This window comes from Ambystoma mexicanum, chromosome 6q, assembly GCF_040938575.1.
Source record: "Ambystoma mexicanum isolate Mex_15411 chromosome 6q, UKY_AmexF1_1, whole genome shotgun sequence".
Taxonomy (NCBI): Eukaryota; Metazoa; Chordata; class Amphibia; order Caudata; family Ambystomatidae; genus Ambystoma; species Ambystoma mexicanum.
This window is the reverse complement of record NC_090937.1, coordinates 322600388-322624580: the sequence shown is the minus strand read 5'-3', so window position 1 is coordinate 322624580 and position 24193 is coordinate 322600388.

The window sequence follows — 24193 nt, the reverse complement described above, 5'->3', positions numbered from 1 at the left end:
TACACAAGCATAAACAAGAAACATTTGCACCAGGACCTCTTCCATATGTATGCTACATGCAACCAACATTATTTGCACTGCAGCCAAATGAGACACAAAGAGCAGCAATGTGGCACCTACTTTGACCCAGTGCACTTCCCTTTTGAACTGGTGCACATGACATGCAACCACATTTTTTTGCACTGCAGCCAAATGAGACACAATAATCAACAATGTGGCACCTACGTTGACCCAGTGCAGTTCCCTTTTGAACCAGTGCACATCATTTTCTGTAGAACGGCTGCAGGCATGCAGCCAAGGGCCTATGGACTTGCCTCACACAGCACACCATAGTACACGCTATGTTTACATCATGTGTCTTGCAATGCACTCCCCTTCAGCAAATGTGCATGCCACCGGATACCGCTGTGACACCACCGTCTTCTTGTATATATGGATAGATATCAGGTGAAGGTCCTCTCACTCCCACACCCTTTCCATACTTTCTTCCCACCACCAGATGCTGTACACTGTTACTTTCAAATCCTTTTCCCGCCGCATTGTCTTCCAATACAACAGGCCGCCGACATGGAGCACTGTTCACACATCACGTCACCGCACACCACAGTGCGAGTAAACTGTTGGCTGAGCTGCAAACAGCAAAATAGGATGGCGGAGTGGTTCCACATATGACTACTTTGAATACGCACACTGCTACATACAAAAGGCCCAGCCATGCACACAGCACTGTAGACCCTTGCCACAAACACTGCAACACTGTCCTCCGATACACCATGGCAGCGTTTCCCGAAACCTTAGATGCACAGCACTCTTTCCTGTTTGCAGACAGCACGGCGTACCACAGGCCAATGACACATAGGTCCACAGAGCAAACTGGAAAATTGGTCCGCAGAGCGGACCCAGGTATCACAAATTTTTGGAGACATACATTTCACTGTTTTGCTAAATAATTACTGGTGCGATTGCAACCGAACACAATAAAGCATGCTTTCTGCCCCAAACCCCCACTCCTGACGCAAATTTGGTGAAAATGTGTCCAGCCTTTCGGCAGTAGCCGTGCGCAACTTTTGGAACCCCCTTATAACTTTCCCCCATGCACACAACCTCATCCACAAATTCAGAGCGGGCCATTTACTTTATTTGCAAAGTTTGGTGAGGATTCGACCATGGGCAGCGAAGTTATAAGCTGCCGGAAAAGTGTTCTTAGTATGAGTTTAGCAACTTAACCATAACTACACGGCCACTACCACGGGCTGCGTGATATTACAGCGGCCACTTAGTTATGGTTAAGTTGATAAACCCATAGGAACCCATAGAAAGAGCACTTTTTGGCTGGCTTATAACTTCTCTGTCCCTGGACGAATCCTCACCAAACTTTGCAAAAAAATTATATAGCCACTCTGATTTATTTTTATTTTTTTGCAATGTTTGGTGAGGTTTGGTCAAGGAGGGGCAAAGGTAAAGGGGGCGTACCAAAATGTTCCCATAGACACATAGGGCCTCACAACATGGTAGGCGGAGGACCAAGGTGCTATTAGCACCTTGGTCCATGCCGGTAAAATACCGGCACCACCTTGGTGGAAAGGGGAATTACCGCCCTATTCCAAGGTTGGTGGGTGGTAATTCCCCCTTCCCCCATTGTCCTTCCCCATTCCCATTTTTGCCCCATAGGGCTCTATGGGAACGGGGAAGGCGCTAATTACGGTGCCGCAAATTGCAGTACCGTAATTAGCACCCTGGTCCCTTTGCGGGCTGCTAAACAGCAGGCGTTAAAGTACCTACCCGCAATGGGACCTCGTAGTAAGGCGGTAAGGGCTAACGGTCACCGGTACCATTACGGGTGACCGTTAACCCTTACCGCCTTCCGTGTAATGAGGCCCATAGACATAATGGGAAAACATTTCTGTTGTGCCTACAGCCTAAATCGCTGGACGGATTTTCACCAAATTTGCGGCAGGAGTTGCGGCTTGGTACCAAAAGCGTGCTTTTGTTAATTTGGTGTATAGTCGTCCAGTAGTTTTTTTTTTTTTTAAATGACCAAAACATAAGACAAAAAAATTAGTGATATCTATGTCCGCTTCGCCGACACACTTCCCTGTTCGCTGCGCGGACAGGACACTGATTGGCTTATCGGCTTGCGTCATGTCCGCGGACATGCAAGGTGTTCTCTGATTGGCTAGGATGAGGCGTGAGCTGCGTCACATTGCTTCAATGTGCCCACCATATTAAATCCGCAGACAGCACAGCTTGAAAGTGAGCATAAATCTAATTGTGGGGAGTGTGTTGGTGTGTATGCGTGCTTTGAGAGGGTGGGGAGTAAGAGATGGGTCAAATGATGTTTTTGTTTAGGTGGGAGAAGGCTGTGATGTGTTTGCGGTGTCCGCGATCACCGAAGTTGTCCGCGGACATATTAAACAGTGGGCGCATTACTGGTTATTTTAGTTTAATATGATGTTGGTTTTGGGTCATTAGAAGAGCATTGGGTGAAGAGGGTATGTATTGAAGAGTTTGTGCGTTGGTTGTGATTATTTTTTAGAATGTTAATTGAAGTGTATATGTTTTGAGGTGGATGTATTATGTTTTTGGGCTGTGGTCATTTGGTAGGTGTTTGTCTATATGGGTGTGTTATGCTGTGTTGGTTGTGGCCAGGGCCTAGAGTCTTGGGTGCATGGCCAAAGTGCCGTAGGTCTTTGGCCATGCACCAAAGACTCTAGGCCCTGGCTACAACCACCGCAGCATAACACACCCATGTTACCAAAGATTTTGACTGTGGTATGTCGGCTACTTAGCGCATATGTTTTCAAAAATGTGTGTACTGATTGGTAGTAGTGTAATAGTGTTTATAGGTTGATTTTGTTTCACTTAATGCCGGTATTAGCTGTTTTGTCTGAACTTTTTGTACAAATTCTGCTAGAGGTGATGCTTTTTTGGAGACTTTGGGGGTCATTACAAGTTGGGCGGTAAGGGATACTGGGCGCCGGTAAGGAGACCGGTGCCGGTAATCCCTTACTGCCTAATTCCGAGGTCCCTTAGCGGGTCTTGCTAAGGGACCAGTGTGCTAATAACGGGCCTGCTATTCGCAAGCCGTTATTAGCACCCTCCCCATTCCCATTGAGCCCTATGGGGACTCAAATGGGAATGGGGAATGGTTGGTTCAATGGGGACGTACCGGTCCCTTCAGGGTCGGAATGCACCAGTAAGTCCCCATTGAACCAGACCAGTGCTGGACCCAGTATTGGAGGCAGTCATGGCGCAAAAAGTGCCATGGCTACCTCCAATCTCGGAATGAGGCCCTTTTAGTTTGATTTTGTTTACTTTTGCGTTGCTTTCTAAGGAGTTGATTTCTGGTAGGCATTCTTTGGGGACTGTTAGAGAAAAAAGAAAGTGTGGGTTGGGATCTTGAGCTGTGTATGTGTGTTTTGTGCATGAGTGTCTGAGTATGATGATAAGGATGTATCTAGAGGTGTGTGATTGTGCAATGGGCTGCTACATCAGGTTGGAAAAGCTATTCTTGTATTTTTGTATTACTATACTGTTGTTCAGATTACAATACAAAGTATCGAGCTGTTGTGGGGAAGCAATAATACTGAATCTAATGTTGCAGGGTTAATACAATTGTTTGTTCTAGAATACTAGAATTCTACCGTGTTTGAGTAACAGAACATTATGGCTGTTTTGCACTTACTTTTTTGGATGGAAAGAGTAGGTTTCTTCTGAGTTCTCCTTTGTACTTCAGACTCTGCTGCTTTTCACAGGAATGGTCTTCACTGCAATTGTGAAAGAAAGAAGTTAGTAAATATGTGTGTTAATAGCACTGTTGTTAATGTAGACATGGATTTCTTTGTTTTTGCAGTAGTAGTGCTTTCTGATAACTGTGCATAGCATGTACATGCACTTTCCTTTGCATATGTGTATTCTGTATATTTCATTTAGAATCTATTAGTTGATTGTGCTTTAGAAATTAGTACAATAGTAAGCGGACAAAGCACAGGCAGTGTTATTGGATCTTAGGAGATAGAAGAAATAATCGTATGCTTTGTTTACTATTTTTAGAGGGTAAATGGCAGGAACTATACGGAAAAATATGCAATGTATGCAGTATTTGATGGGGTCAGCAGATTATTACTCAGTATGTCATTACCAAAGTACTGGGTGATTCTGTGGTGCTTGGAGATGGGAGAGTCTGAAATAAAGTAAGGGTTGCAAGGAAGGATCTGGTGCTTTTGTTGCAGACTGAAGGAAATGCGGGAAGATGTTTTATGTCTTGCTTTACAACACTGTACATAGTTGTAGATGATGTGATAGACATGACTGCACCTGTACATAGTTGAATGCTGTTGTAAATTCTAGAACGGAATGGGCAACCAGCTGGAATGAGAGAGCTGTCTAGATTGGAAAAAACAGTTGTAGAGACAGTGGTGTAGTTTCAACTATGTGCCTTCAAATTATATTGGCTATCTGTGTGCATAAATAAAGATGCATCTACTCATCCTGGCTGCGTGTCAATTTATAACACACTAGAAATACTTTTTTCCATAATTATACTGTTATTTCTCCCGTCTTTTAACATGAAATTACACTTTGTTAGATAGCTGTGTGTGTTGTGTCTGATTACCATTATAATCATTTGTAAAGGATATTGAAATGATAGAATGTATGTTAATGTTAATGTATGCATAATGTATAGAAAGGAAATTGTATGTACATCTTATGCACTATAATGCATCAATTGCTATTATGGTTTACATGTGGATAAATAGGTGGCAGTGATTACACAAATGATAGAATGAATGAAGAAAATAACAGTTTGCACATTGCAGTTAATAATATGGGTAAATAAAAATGTGCAGAGCAAACAACTTTGCAAGTGACACTTGATCATAGGAGATGGGAGAAATGACAGGAAGCTTGTTTTACAGGTTATACAGGGTAAGTGGCAATTACTCTGTTTACATGCATTCATACAAGAGATGTACATGTACTGTGCAGAACAGAACATATTCATGCCTGTAGTTTTCGTTCATGCATGTGGAAGTGCATGAATCTGCAAGTAGAAATGTTGGAGAGTTTACTAGAAGTTGCTGTAGGTGCTTTGCAGTCACAGCCCAATTGTACTCAGAGTGATCAACAGTACATTTAAAGTGCTGAATTGAGATAATGGAGTTAGATTTAGAGTTCTTGGATGTGATTGGTGGATGGTTGTGTGACTGCTTAACAGTAGCCAATGAGGGAATGGTGCAGAGAGTGAAGTGGAAAGGGTAGAAGGGCTGTCTCAGTGTTACGCGCTCCGCGGTTCAACACGTCTGTTCGCGGACAGGGCGTGCCACATCTCAGCAAATCCAGCATGGAAATGGGACTGTAGGGATTGGCCAATGAGGTGTTGAGGATCTGCTTTGTATTGAGAGAGGCTGTGTGTAGTGAAGATGGCAGAGGTGGAGAAAGTCAGGGTGTTGGTGCTTGGAGATATGTTTGTGAATAATTTGGAGCAATATTCAAAATGTAGGAATGTGGGAAACAATTCTGATGTAAAAGGGGTGGAGGTTGTGTGGAGCACTGTGCCTGTTTTCAATTTGCAAGCAATGGTAGAAGTTTGTCAAGATATGGCTAGGGTTAACTTTCCACATGTGGTTGTCCTGCACTGTGCTGCTTTGCATTTGGGTTATGTCAGTGCCCCTACTTGGTTGGAAGATCTGCAAAAGTTGGTTCAGGTAGTAATGAAACTACGTCCAAATGCCAAGATATTTTTTTCTGGTTTGATACCTAGGGCAATATGAGACAATAGTTCTGTTTTTTGTCCTCAGCAAAATGTTGCTAGGTGCTTAATCAACCGAGGCATGTCTGCTTTTATGACTAGAGCTGGCATGTTCTTTCGCAACCATGACAACATTGACTCTGGTAATGTTGATTACTTTAAAGAAGATGCCATGTTTTTATCTTTTATGGGAAATGCCATGCTGTTTTGGAACATAAGGGTTGCTTTGGAGAAGCTAATGTGAAGATTTTAGGAGGAAAATAAGAAAAAGAAGTACAAAATAAAAGGTGTTTCTGAAGCATCTGCAAAGAAATACGAAATAAGTCTCTTTTCAGAGCCAACGTCAAAGTGGAAATGGGGCACACTATTTAAATTTGTATTCCCCACGCTCAGATTTTACGATTTATCCGCGGACACCGCAGTTGTCGGTGGACAGCACGTATTACATACAGATTTTTTGAGATTGAGAGGCATGCAAATGAGACTTAGCAGAGCAAAGGATTGGTCAATAGGATCTACTGGTGTGATGTGTGATCAGAGACTTTGTCAGAAAGTCTTTTTCCTGAGAGGAGAGCAGATAGCTATGGCTGTGTGTTTCAGAAAGCAGATGTCTGGATTTTGGGAGATTTGTGGATAAATTGGTTGGAGGTGGATGCAGATCGCTTTTGAGTGGCTATACATCTTGGATTCCCTCATGTGGAAGTGCATTGGCATGGAGTGCGTGGAATGAAGTGGCTGGATTTGGAACCTCTTTGTGCTACTTTGGTGACACAGTGTCATCCAGACATTATTATTATTCATTGTGGAGGGAACAGTTTAGGACATGTGTCTGGAATCTCTCTGCAATTTGCAATGAAAAAAGGACTTGGGAAAGTTATGGACATGTATCCAAACTCCAGAGTGATTTTTTCCCGTATTGCGCAGAGACAAATGTGGCTGCGCTCTTCTTCATTTGGTCCACAAATGGAGAAAGCAAGGCGCAATGTCAACAAGGCTGTCTGTGCCTTTTTGAGAGATGTTAGTATGTCCGCTTTTCACAATGAAAACATTATCAGGGTAATTCATAGAATCCAGCGCACAAGTAGCGCACGCGGCTGGCGCACAGCGTGCGCCTGCGATAGTCTGCGCCAGCCGCGTGCGCCAAAACCGAATCCGGCGCACAGCGTATTCATGGATTTTAGCTTCCCCAGGCAGCCGTGGCGCACAGTGGCGCAGCGACTCGCTGCAGCGCCAGTTACGCCCCCAGGAACGCCCCTTGCGCTGGGAAATCTCATAAAAATCACAAACCAGCGCAAGGGGCTGCGCTAACACTGGACCATCACGGCAAGCGGCCCATGCGATTTTCAAGGGTGCGCGGGAAGTTTCACACGTCAAATCCCAGGCTACGTCCATTTCAGGGGTGCGCGGGAAGTTCCACACGCGAATAGCCTGGCCGCGTGTATTTCAGGGGTGCGTGGGAAGTCCCACACGCGAATAGCCTGGGCGCGTGTATTTCAGGGGTGCGCGGGAAGTCCCACACGCGATTACAGCAGGGTACGTGTATTTCAGGGGTGTGCGGGAAGTTCCACACGCGAATAGCCTGTCCGCGTGTATTTCAGGGGTGCGCGGGAAGTCCCACACGCGATTACAGCAGGGTACTTGTATTTCAGGGGTGCGCGGGAAGTTCCACACGCGAATAGCCTGGGCGCGTGTATTTCAGGGGTGCGCGGGAATTTCCACACGCGAATAGCCTGGGCGCGTGTATTTCAGGGGTGCGCGGGAATTATCACACGCGAATAGCCTGTGCGCGTGTATTTCAGGGGTGCGCGGGAATTTCCACACGCGAATAGGCTGGGCGCGTGTATTACAGGGGTGCGCGGGAAGTTTTACACGCGACTTCAGCAGGGTACGTGTATTTCAGGGGTGCGTGGGAATTCTCACACGCGAATTGGCTTGGTACGTGTATTACAGGGGTGCGTGGGAAGTTACACACGCGATTAGGCTGGGTGGGCCCTCACAGGTGTACCCTGTACACCCTCCACGGCCCCTGCAGGCAGCCCACAAAACAGGGGACTACCCTGCACACCTGATCATGTCCCCCTGCACCCCCATCCACCAGGGGCACCCTCCACCAGGCCCCCACCCATGTCTCCCACCACCCCCACCCCCCATCCACCAGGGGCACCCTCCACCAGGCCCCCACCCATGTCTCCCACCCCCCCCCACCCACCAGCACTGTGGGGCACGTGGCCAGGAGGCAGTCAGGCAGCAGCAGATGGCAGGTGGGAGCGTGCTCAGGGCTCTGGGGGACTGTAATTTTGCCTCCTGGCCAGGAGCGTGGTCTTTCGTGTTTGAACGCGTGGACAGCCTGATAGGGAGTGAATCTGCACGTGAAAACCCCACACTCAGCGAATCGCATGAAAACCCGTCACCAGCATATGTGCGTCTATAGTTACCTGCACGTGCAGTGTCAAAGCGTGTGATTGGTGAAAATGGATCTACACGCAGGAGTGACAAAGCGTGTGATTGGTGAAAATGGATCTACACGCAGGAGTGACAAAGCGTGTGATTGGTAAAAAGTGAGCTACACGCAGGAGTGTCAAAGCGTGTGATTGGTGAAAAAGGATCCACACGCAGAAGTGACAAAGCGTGTGATTGGTGAACATGGGCCAAGCACGTACACGCCGTAAGTGACGCTGTACGTGTGGGCCTGTATATAAGGTAGTGTTGAACACCATTTCCTTGTACGTGCTTTTCGTGGAGAGCGAGTGGGTGAATTCTGTACTTCTTGTCGTTTCACACGCAATTTACTTCACGGCGTTTCCAGTTCGTACTCCCTGTTACCTCTGACAGCTTTTTCTCTTTTTCCTCTTGTACTGGTTTACCTGGGCCTGTTCCCTCAAACAGTGTCCCCTTCTACTGCTGTCCTGTCTCCTCAGACAGCGTACACATCTTCTTTTGGCGGGGGTGTTGCCAACCAAACGCGCTCATTTTTCACGCTCTTTTACCTGGCAGACGGTGAGTCACGCACGTATCTAACTTCTGTGCTTGCCCCGTGTGTAGCCTACCCCTTCAGAGGTCATTCTAGGCTGCGTGTGACACGCATACGTTCATTGTGTTACTGGATGCCACAGCGTAGTGCAGGGTTTTCCATCAGCACACGTGGTCTAGGAGGGGTATTGTGCACGTTCCTTAACTTTTCTGGGGTGCCTGTGCGTTGCGTGACCCGTCATCTTTCCCCAGGGGTGTCATATAGCCTTGCCACTGCACTAGGGTACGAATACCATCTGGTACCCAACCCCTTTGACACCCAATTGCCCAGGACAATTGTGCACACCGACTCCCATACGCACAATAACATCAGTGCCATGGTTGGGAGGCGTGCAAGCCGTAAGGGTGGCAAAGGTGGCCGAGCCACACGTGGTGGCCGTGGAGGATCCACTAGGGGACGTGGTTGTGACTTGCAGGGTGCCCCTGTCCCCCCCAGTTGAGGGTCATGTGGCTGATACCAACCCTGATCAGCCCTTGTTGGACCAGCCCATTGTGGCAGCAGACCTGTCCGAGGGTGATCCCATCGCTGACATCCAGGTCAGCAGGTCCACTGCACGTGCACCGGTGCACATTGGTGTCATCAGGGCACGCGCATCTATGCCAGATAGGTCATCTGCTGGCCCCCGTAGCCAGGGTGTGGCTCCATCCACCCCACCTCTCATACACCCTGCCAAGACTGTGTCGGTCCTAGTTCATGCACCTCAGATCAGGCCTGACCCCATCCCACTACCCCCAATGCCTGCACCTACTCCCATGCTGAGTGTGCAATCCCACACACCCAGTACTGAGTCCACCACGGCTCCTGCCCCTAGTGTCCACAGCGGCGTAGGACACTCTGGATCCCCACCCCCTTCCAAGCGCAAGAGGAAGAGTGCACGTCCGGCACAGGCTGATTCCCCAGGCACGGCTGCACAGTCCGGCCCATCAAGGAAGCCAAGCTTCACAGACGCCGAACTGAATGCACTTGTTCAGTATGTGTCAGATCATGATAGGGAAATGGTCATCGTTGCAGGGTCCAAGACCACACATGCCAGACGCCAGGCACACTGGCAGACCATTGCTGACAGAATAAGTGCCCTTGGAGTAGTGAGGCGCACAGCTAGTGATTGCCAGAAGCGCTGGAATGACCTTAAGCGCAGGGCAAAGGATAAGCTGGCCTCAAGTCATGCAGCAACCTTGGTGACAGGAGGTGGGTCCCCAGCACAGGAAATAGAACTCACACCACACGAGTCCGTAGCTGGATCCTACGTCACCGAGGGACAACTCCAAGGTGTGGGAGATCTCCCTGATTACGAGGCATCATCCGGTGAGTGCACATGCATGTGTGTATTATCCATGTGCATGGTGTGTGTGTGTGAAGCATTCATGTTGGGTGCCTGTCAAGGGGGTGTGTGGCAGAGTAGATAGTGGCACCCATGTGCCTCATCCAGTATGTTCAGTGCAACACCATCTGCCCACAGCACTATCCCAACTGGCAACAGTGCACATATGGCCCTACACCATGGAAGTTGCCCTTGAATTGTCATTTTGTCACTACATTGTTGCTCATACTCCCCTGTCTATTCATCTGATGTCTTACATACCATTCCTATACTTTCCCCCAGCCAATCAAGTTTCATCTTCACATGCCTGACATGCAATGATACCACATGCTAATGCGTCCTCTGTATATAAATGCCTACCAACATGCTGTCATACTGTGGATGTTGCCTTGACATCCACCTCCTACCTGTGTGCTTTGGTACCGTCTGGTTTCGAGCCCCATTCCCTCACACTCCATGCTGCTCTTCATGGTCTATCTTCCCTGACTTCTACAGTTCAGACCATCGTGCCCTACTCACGACACCTGCTTGCTAACAGTCAAATGAGGGCACCCTGCCCTCCAATGCGACCCACCCTATTGCTGACAAGTGCATCTGAGCCTACTCAAAGCCAACTCTCACTGACATCTGCTCATACATGCCTTTGCCTGTCCCATAGACCCTTCACATGGTCCCTGTCCTCTCTCCTTGCTCCTCTTCCACCATCAATGGTGGGACCCGTTGGGGTGTACTCCTGGCCTCCTTCCAACCCTCAGAGGCCACAATTGATGTGCATGGTAATGGGAGCATCTCAGTCCAAGGCCCTTAGGCCAACCTCATTCTCCTTGAGAAATGCTAGCCACATCTCATCAACTTCCTTACCTCTCCTGCTGTCCCCCCTCCTCTCTCCTCATCAATCCTGCACTGCCTCCCTGCACCCTCCCATGATCCTTCTCCGCCTCCCACTCCAACTCCTACACATGCTGCACCTCTGATCTCTAGCACTCCCCGTAAGTCCTCCAAGGCTGTCAACCTCCTCCACAATTACACTCCTTTCACTGCGGCTGCATCAGGCATTCCTCCGATATCTGTCACTTACATGAGGTTATGCACCTTGACATCCTTGGTCTCATGGAAACATGTCTGACGGCCTGCTCTGTCTGCATCCTTCACACACTCCTACCTGATGTTCAGGAGACCCTCTCCTTTGCCCGCCACTACTGTGCAGGGGGGGTGTGCCCTTGGCTTCCCTGAGGGTATTCCTGCCACTGTCACTCCTACTTAGACCTACTCCACTCTGGAATGGCTTGTGTGACGTCTCTCTCTACCACACCTTGACATTCACAAACTGTGCGTACTGTGTCTGGGAAAACTGGTCAAATGTACTACTTCCTTTCTGAGTGTCCTCACCTCTCCTCCTCACTCATGTCCCCAGACACAGAAATCCTCTTCCTTGTTGCTGTACGCATCCACCTGCATGCTTGTTGACCCCCCCACGTGACCTTTCTGTGACCTCAGCAACTCCCTCTCACCCTCTAGACTCCTGTCTGCCCCTACTCATTCTGCAGGGCACACTCTTGATGCTCTGATCTCATCTGACTTTCCCCTCTCCGTCCATCTCTGCACTCCTCTCTCCTGGAGTGATCACATTCTCCTCTCCTCCCAGCTCACCCTCACCACACCACAGGCAAAGCCACCCTCACCACTGTCACACACCTTCTTGGTATTCCAACCCATGAAGTGTGTGTCAGTCGAGGCTCATGCTGCCAAAATCTCCCCCCCATCCAGCTCCCCCTTAGGCTCACTCCCATCCTGACAGGGCCCACTCCATGCTCCACTCTATGTCAGGTACACTGGATGTCTTTGCCACGGTCATGACCACCTGTCTGAAGCCCCATGCCAATGCAGAGTCCTGGCATGACTCGGATCATGTGAACCCAGACCACAGGTGCCGGGTGGCAGAGAGGGAATGTCCTGCATCATGCTCATCCTCTGGCAAACTGGCCTGCCACATGCTCCAAAGGCAATAGCGCCTCACCCTTCTCACCAAGATGAGATCCCCAATCCAAGGGCACATATCTGCGGCATGTGACAGCTCTGCAGGACAGATAGAAATCTGCAAGGACCTTGCCGAGCCAGATGCAGTGTGTACCTCCCCTGTCCCCTCCGAGCCCACAGCACTGCATGATTGTCTCTGTACCCCTATAGGCCACCCCCCCCAGCACTTGTCTGCGCCTAACACCATCTGCCCTTGACGTTAAGTCCTACTTACCTTGTACAGCACTTCCAGCCGCCACTTCCCCTTGCACATCATTGTGCCACCCACCCCTGCACTTGCGTGACATGAATGACACCAGCACCAGTAGGATTGTTGACTGGCATCCCCTACTGCCCCACCACCCCTCAGTGCTCCGCTCTACCTTCATACATTTCTGGACCGGTGCTTCACGAATGCTATATGATTCCTTAACAGGTGATGGGGAGGTGGAATCTCATTGTTTACTGCATTTTGTTGATGTAGACAAGGCACTGTGCATCGTGGCCAATTTGGACTAGCAGATCCATGTACAACATGTCAACTTATTGATGTGATGATGCAATGTCAGGACCAGAGTGGTAGAAATCCTAAAAAGTTGCCCTCCTCTCCCTCTTCACTTGGTGGCTATGTCACATGCCATGTGTGTGATGGCATGTGCCTTTGACATGGCAATCACCGGCCAATGTGTGATGGCAGTGCTAGGCAGCATGGTGAGCAGGCGTTGCTCTCCAATCTGTACATTGTATGCCCTGAGCCTCCCCTACAGACCCAGTGATGGTGAATGCATAGGAGGTCTCCCAGTCATGTGGGACATGTGTCGTAGAACTACTGCCTCTGTTGTTCATCAGCCCTTGTTGCATGCCATGGTGCTAATGCCTGTTTCCATTTTTCTCTTTCATGTCTTTGCAGGGGACGAAGCACTTGTTGATGCTGGGGATGTGGTGGTTGAGCCGTCCCAGGAGGGCAACCCGGGCCGACCTTCCACAAGTGAGGGACGTGGTGTGTTTGTGGGTGAAAACCCACAAGTGCTGCAGGTCGTGCTGTCGAGGGGTGTCTCTGGGGGTTCCTCCCCCGAGCAGTATTCAGGTGTAGACTCGGAGGATGACACCTATGTGCAGTCGCAGGTGAGTGTTCTTGGGAGAGAATCTCCTCTGTCCGACCCACCTGCAGCCGGGCCATTGCCCTCAATGGGGATGTCAGTGTCGGCAGCTCAGCCTCCGGTGGTTACGGATGCAGGGCCACACCACACAATCTCTGATCCTGTTCCTGGGGCTGCAGATCAGAGAGGGAATGCAGTCCTGCAGCCTGAGGCCTTGCCGGCACAGCAAGGCGCAGTCCGCCTTGCCCCAGGCAGGTGTGGTGCCCGTCAACGTGGTGGCCGTATGCCACCTGGCAATACCGCTTGGGAGCAATCCATCTACGGTATGGCCAACCAACAGGCAGCATCATACGAGATGATTGCACAGGCCATGGATAGGGTGGCCACTTCCATTGTCCCCCCAGAAAGGCTGATGGAGCGACTGGAGCAGGCTACAGAGTCCATCAGCCAGGCACACAGGGAGGATATGTTGGCGTCCAACAAGGACAGGCGGGCGGCACTGGCGACTCTGCGGGAATCACTTTCCATGGAGTCCCAGCGCCACAGGGAAGGCCTGAGGGAAGAATTCCGTCACCTCAGGTCGACCCTGTTAGAGCTTGAGGCTTCATCCCATAGAAGGACAGAGGAGCAGCTGGAGCGTCTGACACGGACGCTCTCGGCCGAGATGCAGGCAACTCGTGCGGAGGTCAGGTCATCCCGGGAGTTACTGCATGGGGACCTCCGCATGATTATAACCCAGAACCAGAACTACCAGACCTGCCTGCTTGCAGCCATGGAGGAGCAAACTCGTGCTTTGCGTGGGCTGCCTCCCATTGTCACACCATCTTCTGAGGCAGCTCCCCCACCTCCTGAGTCAGCTGCAGGGTCTGGCCAGAGCGATAGCGACTCATCTCCCACAACAGAGTAGCCGTGTGGGCCACGAGCCTATGGGGTGTTTTAGTTTCCCATGATCCACACAGGTGGATTGTGGCGTGCATCCTGTCCTCGGACCTCATAGGTGCCCCCCCCCCCCCCGCCGGCCCTTTCATGGCCATTTTTTCTCAATTTTCTTTTTTCTTTTCCAAGAGTGTTGCCTTGTGTGGGTACCTGGGCATACACTGTATTGTGGCTGGGCACATGCAGGCTTGTCCTGAGTTTGGTTTAGATGCTTGGGTAGCAGACATCCACACCCCTCCTGCTTCCGTTTACATGGGCTTGCAAAGGGTGTGCCCAAGTAACAGCAAATTACACGGTGACATTGGACTCCCATGAGCTGTTGGCCAGTCCATAGTCAATACTGTGTAGACATTCATAGTGTACATTGTTGTTGCACCTAACTATGCATGATGGTTTGATATGTGCCTCTACTTACATATGTTGCTCATGTTTTGCAGGTATTTCACACAGTTCTTCACACGGGCATACTCTCTGGAGTCAGACTACATGTCGGTAGATGTGCACTGACACTTTTGCGTGGCGCCATCACTGTACATCTGGACGGTGAGGACATACCAGCAGAATCAGGTAATGAGACTACCATTGATTACATGCATTGTGTCTTGTTTGGGTGGGCTTCAAGGTGGGTTGGTGTGTAATTTGATTGAAATTACTCTTACACAGGTGTGTAGTAGTGGCTCCAGCGCGGTTAGCTGTTCAAGTGCGGCTATGTTCCATTTGGGGCACTGCTATTTGTGACACCGGTGTCATGTTGTGATGGCCAGTTTGTTTGCTCTCACATACCATGACATGGTGTCCTCAGTGGCGGGACTGTGAAGGGAATGGGTGACATGGCAATGTTGTCATGTAGTGAATCGCCTGTGGCAATGCATATTTGATTGATGGAGTTGTGTCTTCTCGTTGTGATGCATTGCTGGTGTATGTGTAGGTAGGGGTGCACACATAGTGACACTTCCATGTTAACAATCTCAGGCTGATGTGTATCTGACAGTTTATTGTCGAGTAATTTTGTGACATTGTCAGGTAGTGTCATCATTGATTGTCAGATGGTATGTGCCAGAGCAGTGTGCACTAGCCAGCACTGTGATTCCTAGGTGAAGAAGTTGGCCACCAGTTGCGTACGGGCTGCCACCCCCCGTGCCCTTTCCCCTCCCATGCGCAGCGGGCGTGCATGTGGTTGTGGATGTGGGGGCACCACCATGTCCACGGGCAGGCCCCGGCGTGTTGCAACGTTGTGCAGGACACATGCTGCCACTATGATCCTGCACACTATTCGGGGAGCATATAACAGCTGCCCGCCAGAACGGTCAAGGGAGCGAAAGCGTGACTTCAGCACTCCGAATGTGCGCTCCACTATGCCCCGTGTTGCAATGTGGGCTGTGTTGTACCTTACCTCGGGTGGCGTGGTGGGGTTCCGGATTGGGGTCATCATGTGGGGGCTGATAGGGTAGGCACTGTCCCCTGCGGAGGTGGTGATGGGTGTCATTAGTGGTGTTGTGTCATGACCCAGTATCTGACATGCATGCATGTGCAGTGGCATTCATGCTCACCAAGCAGCCATGTATCTCCATGCTGGCCAGCCTCCAGGTCCCGGCATAGTGTAGACATTCTGTAGATGAAGCTGTCGTGGGTGGACCCGGGATAGTTGGCATATACTGATGTGATTATTCCCTTGGCATTGCATACAACTTGCACGTTGATGGAATGCCAGTGCTTGCGGTTTCTATAGATGTGCTCTGTTGCCCTGGGTGGACGTAGAGCCACATGTGTGCAGTCAATTGCACCAAGCACTTTGGGGAATTGAGCCACACCATAGAATTCCTGGATGCACGTCCGCCTTTCTGCATGAGTCCTGGGGAGATATATGTGCCTGCGGACTGATGGCCGTGCAGTGATGATGTTCAAGACCTGGTGTAGGCAGCGTGACTGCGTGGCCTGTGACACACCACCCACTATGGCACTTGTCCGCTGAAAGGATCCAGTGGCCAAGAAGTGCAGTACATTCAGGACCTTCTGCAGGGGGCTGAGTGCTTGGGAGCACAGGGTGGGTGATGTGAGGTCATCCTCCCACTCACTGACCAGGTCCAGTATGATGTGTGCTGGAAACCTGTACCTCCCATACACCTGGTCATCAGGCATCCCGAATAGGCTGGTTCTGGGTGTGAATATTCTGGCCCTGACTCTCCTCCTCCTCCTCCTTTGGTAGCCCACTGCCACTGCTGCTAGGAACGGTATGTTCATCCTGGCATCTGGCTTGTTTATTGATAAGTGCGCAAATTAATGCCTTGCGCGTGTTCTAGGCGAGCGTGTGACCCTCGCACCCCTGGAATCTAGTTCCCACTCCAATAGCGTGTGGAAATTCCCACGCAGCAGGCATACAGGTGCGCTGACGTACTTGCGTGTGTAAGTGCCCGCGCACCCCTGTAATACACGTACATAGGCCAATCGCGTGTATGCGCACTTTTGGCCAATTACACGCGATGTAATACACGTACATTGGCCAATCGCGTGTACGCGCACTTTTGGCCAATTACACGCGATGTAATACACGTACATTGGCCAATCGCGTGTACGCGCACTTTTGGCCAATTACACGCGATGACACTCTGACGTGCAGTATTTCCACGTGTGCTCCGTCATCACGTGCTGAGTGGGGAACGCCCGTGCGGATCACGTCAGACGCGCTTACGCGGTGAGGGACTCTGGTCCAATAGAATCGCGTATGCGTGCTGATGCACTTACGCGCTAAGGCCCTTTCCTCAGATTTCACGCTGACGTGCAGGAATTTCACGTGCCAAATCACTCCGTATCAAGCTGGCCACCCGAAAACACACGGAACACCACGCTCCTGCCCAGAAGGCCGAGTTACTGCCCCCCCAGTGCCCTGAGCAGCCTCCCACGTGCTATCTGCTGCTGCCTGCCTGCCTGCCTGCCTGCTGCCACCGTGCCCTGCCATTTGGTGCCTGCACATCAGCCATCTGCAGGGGTCCAGTTGCTGTGTCCACCCCTGCTGGAACTGAAGACTCCCAACTGGGATTACATCGCTCCACAGCCCAGCCCCAGGACCCAGTTGCCCACCCACACCTGCCTCTGGGGTTGCCATGTCGGGCACTTCGACATCTGGCACCAGTGGCAACCCCAGGCCAGAGGGGCAGAGGGGCACCAGCTTCACTGCCACCGAAGTTGGTGTCCTGGTGGAGCATGTCCTGGGGCAGTATGATGCCCTCTTTGGATCGTCCCGCGCCAGCAAGGAAGGACGGGAGAGGATCTGGGCCGACTGTGTGGTTGCCATCAACGCGGAGGGGGTGGCAACCCGCAACGTCCAGAAGATCAAGAAGCGCTGGGAGGACTTGAGGTCCAGGACCCTTGTGAAGGCCCGGCGCCTCGTGGAGGGGGGCCGGGGCCGCATGAGTTCCATCCAGAAGAGGGTCCTGGAACGCGTACGCCCAGCGCTCCACGCCCAGGTCCTTGAGAGGGAGGCCCGTCTGGAGTTGAGCGGTAAGTGTGCAAGCATTACTGTGTGAGACAGGGCATGTTGCGGTGTGCTGGTTCTATGATACTTGCCTGTATGTGTGACATGGGCCATGTATGCATGTATGTGTGCAGGGACATCATGGTAATGCATGTGCGACCAGTGATGTGTGACCCACATGGTTGTTGCATGTGTTGAAATGTGGCATGGGGAGCCCTATGCAGATTTAGGACATGAGAGCATGCCAGTCTCTGTACCTGGACATGGATGGGGGTGAAGGATGGGTGCTGATGCCAGGTACATATATGGTAGCCATGTCTGTGTGCCTGACCTGCGTGTCTGTGACTTGTGCATGCCATGGATGCATGACACATGTGTGTGACAATGCACAGATTCTGTGACGCACCCAACTAACCCTTGTTTCGCCTGTGTTCGTTGTGTTTGGGGCCAGATGGATGTGACTGAGGTGAAGTGTGTGCATGTGATATGCATGAGCCATGATGCATGTGAGTCACATATCATTGAATGTTTCAAGAGTCAATTGGACATGCATGGAAATGTGCATGGCATGCACCATGCCTGTTACTGTGTGTGTTTTGCCTGGACTGACCCATGTGTTGTGGAGGGACATGATGGAAGTGTACTTTGACAGGGGTGCTCATCTGCTATTGCTTCCTGTCTAGGGGACCATTTTACAGTAGCCTGATGCTTGTGTCCTTTGTCTCCCTCTACGCAGCGGCTAGTGAAGAAGAGGGCGGAGACGGCGCTGTGGAGCAAGGCGGCGGGGATGCCCCCACGGCTGCAGCGGAAGGGGTGGGTGAGCCCCCACAGGGGCCTGCTACGGCGGGAGACGGTGAGGAGCCATCCAGGTTGGTGGTTTGCACAGAGGAGGAGGAGGCCGACACTGGTGCACACATGGGGCCTGGTGGGAGCATCCCTGCTGGTGCAAGTGGTGCAGTCCAGGGCCAGGGGCAGGAGGCAGCACAGGTCACCGTGGAGGTGCCTGTGCATGTCGCTGTCCCTGACCCTGTGAGTGCACCACCATGCACCAGCAGGGATGCCCCGTCCCAGGCCCGTCCGCAGGTAGTGGGGATGTCCATGTCAACTGACTCCCCTCCACCTGCGGCCGTGGGAACCCCTGGCCGCGTGGAGCAGGTCCTGATTGGGGTCGCGATGCGCACGGCTGTGATTCGTGATGACGTGCGTGCTTCCCGGGAGGAGCACGCACGTCATCACGAAGTGCACCGTGCCGACGTGGCCCAATTGGGATCGGCCATGTTTGGGGGGTTCCTGCATGTGTTGGCCAATCTGACGGCCCTCTCCTCCTCTGTGCAGGCTATCCAACGGTCGTTCTCCTTGCCGTCTTCCGGCCCAGATGCCACCATGGCCCCCTGTGGACCTGCCCCGACCAATGCAGCCAGCTCGGTGGGGATCCCATCCCTGCCACAGTTGGGAGTCGGAGGTCCAGCAGGGGTGGACGACACAGCAAGTGGACCCCAGCAGATGGAAGATGTGCCGGCATCATCGGGCAGGGCACGTGCACGACGGCGTCGGTGGTTACCATCAGCCTGGATGCCGTCGTGCTGGCAGAGGCAGTGGCGTCGGAGGCAGCAGCGGGCTCGACGTGGGAGGCATCATGGCTCAGGGCCATCAAGATCAGAGGGGCAGGCATCGGCCGGAGGGCAGGGCAACCCTGGCATGGCGGTGTGTTCCGTGTGGGAGGAGTTTGGCCAGCGGATAGGTGCGGAGCGGCAGCGGGCGGAAGAGGAGCGGCTCGCCATGGCCAGGGCGGAGATCTCCATGCATCGGGCATTGAGGTGGGCTGAGTGCCTCGAGGAGGCTCGCAGGGATTTTGGTGAGCACATGGGGTTGTCCCTGCGAGACCTCGGGGCCAGGACAGAGTCCCGCCTCCAGGACATTGACATGGAGTTCGAGGATGCCCTGGCCAGCATCACCAAGTGAGCCGCAGGACTAGCCCGCTGCCTTTGTATATAGTTTTTTAGTTAGTTAGTGCTAGGTTTCCTTTATTTATTTTTATTATTTTGGACCGCTCGGACAATGGCCACTTTTTTGTACATATTTATTTTATTAGTTAGTATTAGGTTTCATTTGTGCTGTTGGGCTCATGGACCCTGGAACATTCCTGTATATATTGTTATATTTTGGGAGATACATTTTTTAATTTTTTTATTGTTTACACCATGACGTAATGGTTTTTCTTTGATTTCCTACTACATGGTTTTGCTTTGGACAAATTATATTGATTTTTTAATCCTTTGTTTTTTGGTTTATCATTTTTGTTCTCGGACATGGACCTTTTATTTACTTTGCCACATAGTTGTATGTTTTATTGGTTTACTTGATTTGTGTTTTTAATACATTTTTATATTATCTTACACTTGTGTTATTTTCTCTTTGGTTTCTTACATGTCATGATATGGGTTTTGACATTCACTTGCACCCATTGTGTATGTGTGTGTGACAGACATGTGTTCTTTTGCATACTTGCCTTTGGGGTTGTGTCATGTGATTGCATTCACTATGTGGGTGCATGCAATCCTTGCCTGGGTGTTTGTGCTGGGTATGCTGGCCATTACTGCCATGATTGTGTATCGTCAGGACCTGGGGCCAGGGGGACATGGGTGGGGGCCTGCTGGCAGGTTCCCCACAGTGCTGGGGGTGGGGGTGGTGGGAGACATGGGTTGGACATGGGTGGGGGCCTGGTGGAGGGTGTCCCTGGTGGATGGGGGGTGGGGGTGGTGGGAGACATGGGTGGGGGCCTGGTGGAGGGTGTCCCTGGTGGATGGGGGGTGGGGGTGGTGGGAGACATGAGCAGGTGTGCAGGGTAGTTCCCTGTGGTGTGTGCTGCCTGCAGGGGCCGTGGAGGGTGTACAGGTAATGCCTGGGAGCACACAGCCATATCGCGTGTGGAACTTCCCGCGCACCCCTGAAATCCACGTACCCGGCCATATCGCGTGTGGAACTTCCCGCGCACCCCTGCAATCCACGTACCCTGCCATATCGCGTGTGGTACTTCCCGCGCACCCCTGAAATCCACGTACCCTGACTAATCGCGTGTGGAACTTCCCGCGCACCCCTGCAATCCACGTACCCGGCCATATCGCGTGTGGAACTTCCCGCGCACCCCTGAAATCCACGTACCCGGCCATATCGCGTGTGGAACTTCCCGCGCACCCCTGGAATCAATGTACCCGGCCATATCGCGTGTGGAACTTCCCGCGCACCCCTGCAATCCACGTACCCGGCCATATCGCGTGTGGAACTTCCCGCGCACCCCTGAAATCCACGTACCCGGCCATATCGCGTGTGGTACTTCCCGCGCACCCCTGAAATCCACGTACCCGGCCATATCGCGTGTGGTACTTCCCGCGCACCCCTGAAATCCACGTACCCTGACTAATCGCGTGTGGAACTTCCCGCGCACCCCTGCAATCCACGTACCCGGCCATATCGCGTGTGGAACTTCCCGCGCACCCCTGAAATCCACGTACCCAGCCATATCGCGTGTGGAACTTCCCGCGCACCCCTGGAATCAACGTACCCGGCCATATCGCGTGTGGAACTTCCCGCGCACCCCTGCAATCCACGTACCCGGCCATATCGCGTGTGGAACTTCCCGCGCACCCCTGAAATCCACGTACCCGGCCATATCGCGTGTGGTACTTCCCGCGCACCCCTGAAATCCACGTACCCGGCCATATCGCGTGTGGTACTTCCCGCGCACCCCTGAAATCCACGTACCCTGACTAATCGCGTGTGGAACTTCCCGCGCACCCCTGCAATCCACGTACCCGACCATGTCGCATGTGGAACTTCCCGCGCACCCCTGAAATCCACGTACCCGGCCATATCGCGTGTGGAACTTCCCGCGCACCCCTGAAATCCACGTACCCTGACTAATCGCGTGTGGAACTTCCCGCGCACCCCTGGAATCCACGTACCCGGACATATCGCGTGTGCAACTTCCCGCGCACCCCTGCAATCCACGTACCCTGACTAATCGCGTGTGGAACTTCCCGCGCACCCCTGAAATCCACGTACCCGGCCATATCGCGTGTGCAACTTCCCGCGCACCCCTGCAATCCATGTACCCTGACTAATCGCGTGTGGAACTTCCCGCGCACCCCTGAAATCCACGTACCCGGCCATATCGCGTGTGCAACTTCCCGCGCACCCCTGCAATCCACGTACCCTGACTAATCGCGTGTGGAACTTCCCGCGCACCCCTGAAATCCACGTACCCGGCCATATCGCGTGTGCAACTTCCCGCGCACCCCGGTATACACGCACACGTTTATTTTTTCTCTCAGCGCGTGTTTGTGGGTACCCCTTTGTACGTCATTTGTCCTGGAGGGCCACAGTATTGGACATTGATCATGTCTGTATATAGGTGCTATTTGTTGGCGCACCTTTTAGCGCACATTTCTTGCAGGCGCAGAGACGCTACCGCCTGCTTTCTTGTGGCGGTCGTGTTTGTGCCTGTTTGTGCCTGTGCGCTGCTTTGAGCGTGCGCTTTTTTGCCCTATTCTATTCCATGAATACGTGTTGTATGCGAGCGTGTGGGCGTTCCGCGCACTTGCCTTCTAAACTTTCCCCGTGCCGCCCACATTCTTCCCCATTCCGAGTGTTGTGCCCCATTTTATTCCCCATTCCGAGTGTCCCGCCCTGTGTTCCGCCTACTTTAGAGCTGTGCGCTGCGCTCGGAGTGATAGCGCAGTGGCCGTGGCGCACGACGTTGGTTGACCTGTGCGCCGGCCTGCGCCGCGCGCTTTTTCAGCGCACGTCCTCTGCTTTTCTTGCGCACGGACTTCCATGAATCGACGTGCGCTGGTTTCCCTGCGCTTTTCGCTTATTTTCGGCGCAGCGCACGTATTGGCCCCTCTGCGCCGGGATTTTCGGCGCACATTTATTCCATGAATCGGCCTGTTTGTTTTGTAGTACACACATATTTCGCAGAGATGGAGTACATCGTACTTTTGCTGGCAATCAGATTTTTCTGCAGAATATACAAAATGCATTGCAACCTTTTTTTGGAATGACTGCAATCCAGTTTGCAGTAGGTGTGAAGTTTTTTAAACACAAAAAAACACCACAAAAAGGCACTTTTCATAGCCACCACTTCCTCCCAGAGAAAAATGCAAAATAAGCGAACTCCCTTAGTGCCCAATCCCGACTAGTTTTGTTCCCCTTAGGCCTTCCCCCTGTTTGATGAGAATATTGCTGTATAAAAACAGTTTGTAACATGTTTACTGCAGAGCGCTCTCGGCGTGAGCAGAGTAGATTCGACTTGCCCTATTTTATATACAGCTTTCTGTATCTCCAGCACTTGGTCTTGGTCTCATTCCCTCGTGGGATGCATTATTATTGACTCCATTGGGAGATTTAACTGTTCTCTTGGGGGGTCGCTCACTGACATTGGCAACCCCGGCGTAGAAGCATTCCTTTCCATCCTTCTGACACGAGACGTCCCCCTGCTTTGACCCAGAGCGTGCTCCCTCAAGAGCTACCCACCAATGGCAACCGGTACACCTAGACCTGCGCACGCAGTAGGGTGAGAGGGTTCGGATCCCCCTTTACAAAACCCACTGTACCACTCGCGTGGTATTTGAGCGAGGAGCGGCGCACTGACCGATCAGTCCAGAGGGTCTCGGATCAAGACGGACATGTGAGTATTAAGTGTGGGTGATATTGAAAGGTGGGTGGGAGTCAGATTAGAGGGTGTATATTTTTAAACTGTATATTTTGGGTGAAAAAGGAGTGAAAAATCTGTAGCACTAGGGTTCTGGGCCATTTCTTTTTCTCTATATTCCATCCTACTCTCACACTATCAAATATGGCCATTAGGACTGTAAAGTGAAAGGTGAATAGAGGTTAAGGGATCCTATCTCCATTGGGGGGTGGAAGGCGGCACTGCATAGTACCCTCTCGACTAGTACAGGATATATCAGTGTGGGAAAATTGAGGAAAAAGAGGATAACGTAGGGGTCTCAGAGATAGACCCGGAGTAGTATTTAGAAACGCTTTTTTCCATACATATTGTTAATGTTTTTGTTGTATGTGAAGTATGTTAAGTGGTGGTCCTTTATGAAAAAGAGTGTTGTTTTTGTGTGTAAGTATTAATGAATATGTTTGACACTGTATGAAACGTGATGACACCCCTCGCGCATATTTGTAAGACCCTGTCAGGGTATGCAGAAAAGATCAATAAGTACCACGACCAATGGGTTGTGGAGCTGAAGGGAGAAGGGTTACCCCAAGTCTGGCCAGAGGGAGGGTCCTTTGATAAAGCGGTACTAGACATGGTCGCTACCTGCTTGTCCATTAAATATAAGGGGGAAACATTTGCAGAACAGAAGAGAGATATTGGACTTGTGGCGCCTGTTTGAGGAAGTGCCCCTGGAAAAACGCAACGAGAATAAAACGTCTTCCCTGTCAACAACTGGAAGTGAAGGGCCGATCACACAGAGCGAGAAAATGATAGAAGTAACACGTGTATACCCCTTATTGTCAAAACCAGTACCTGCATAAGGATAAAGTGATCCCG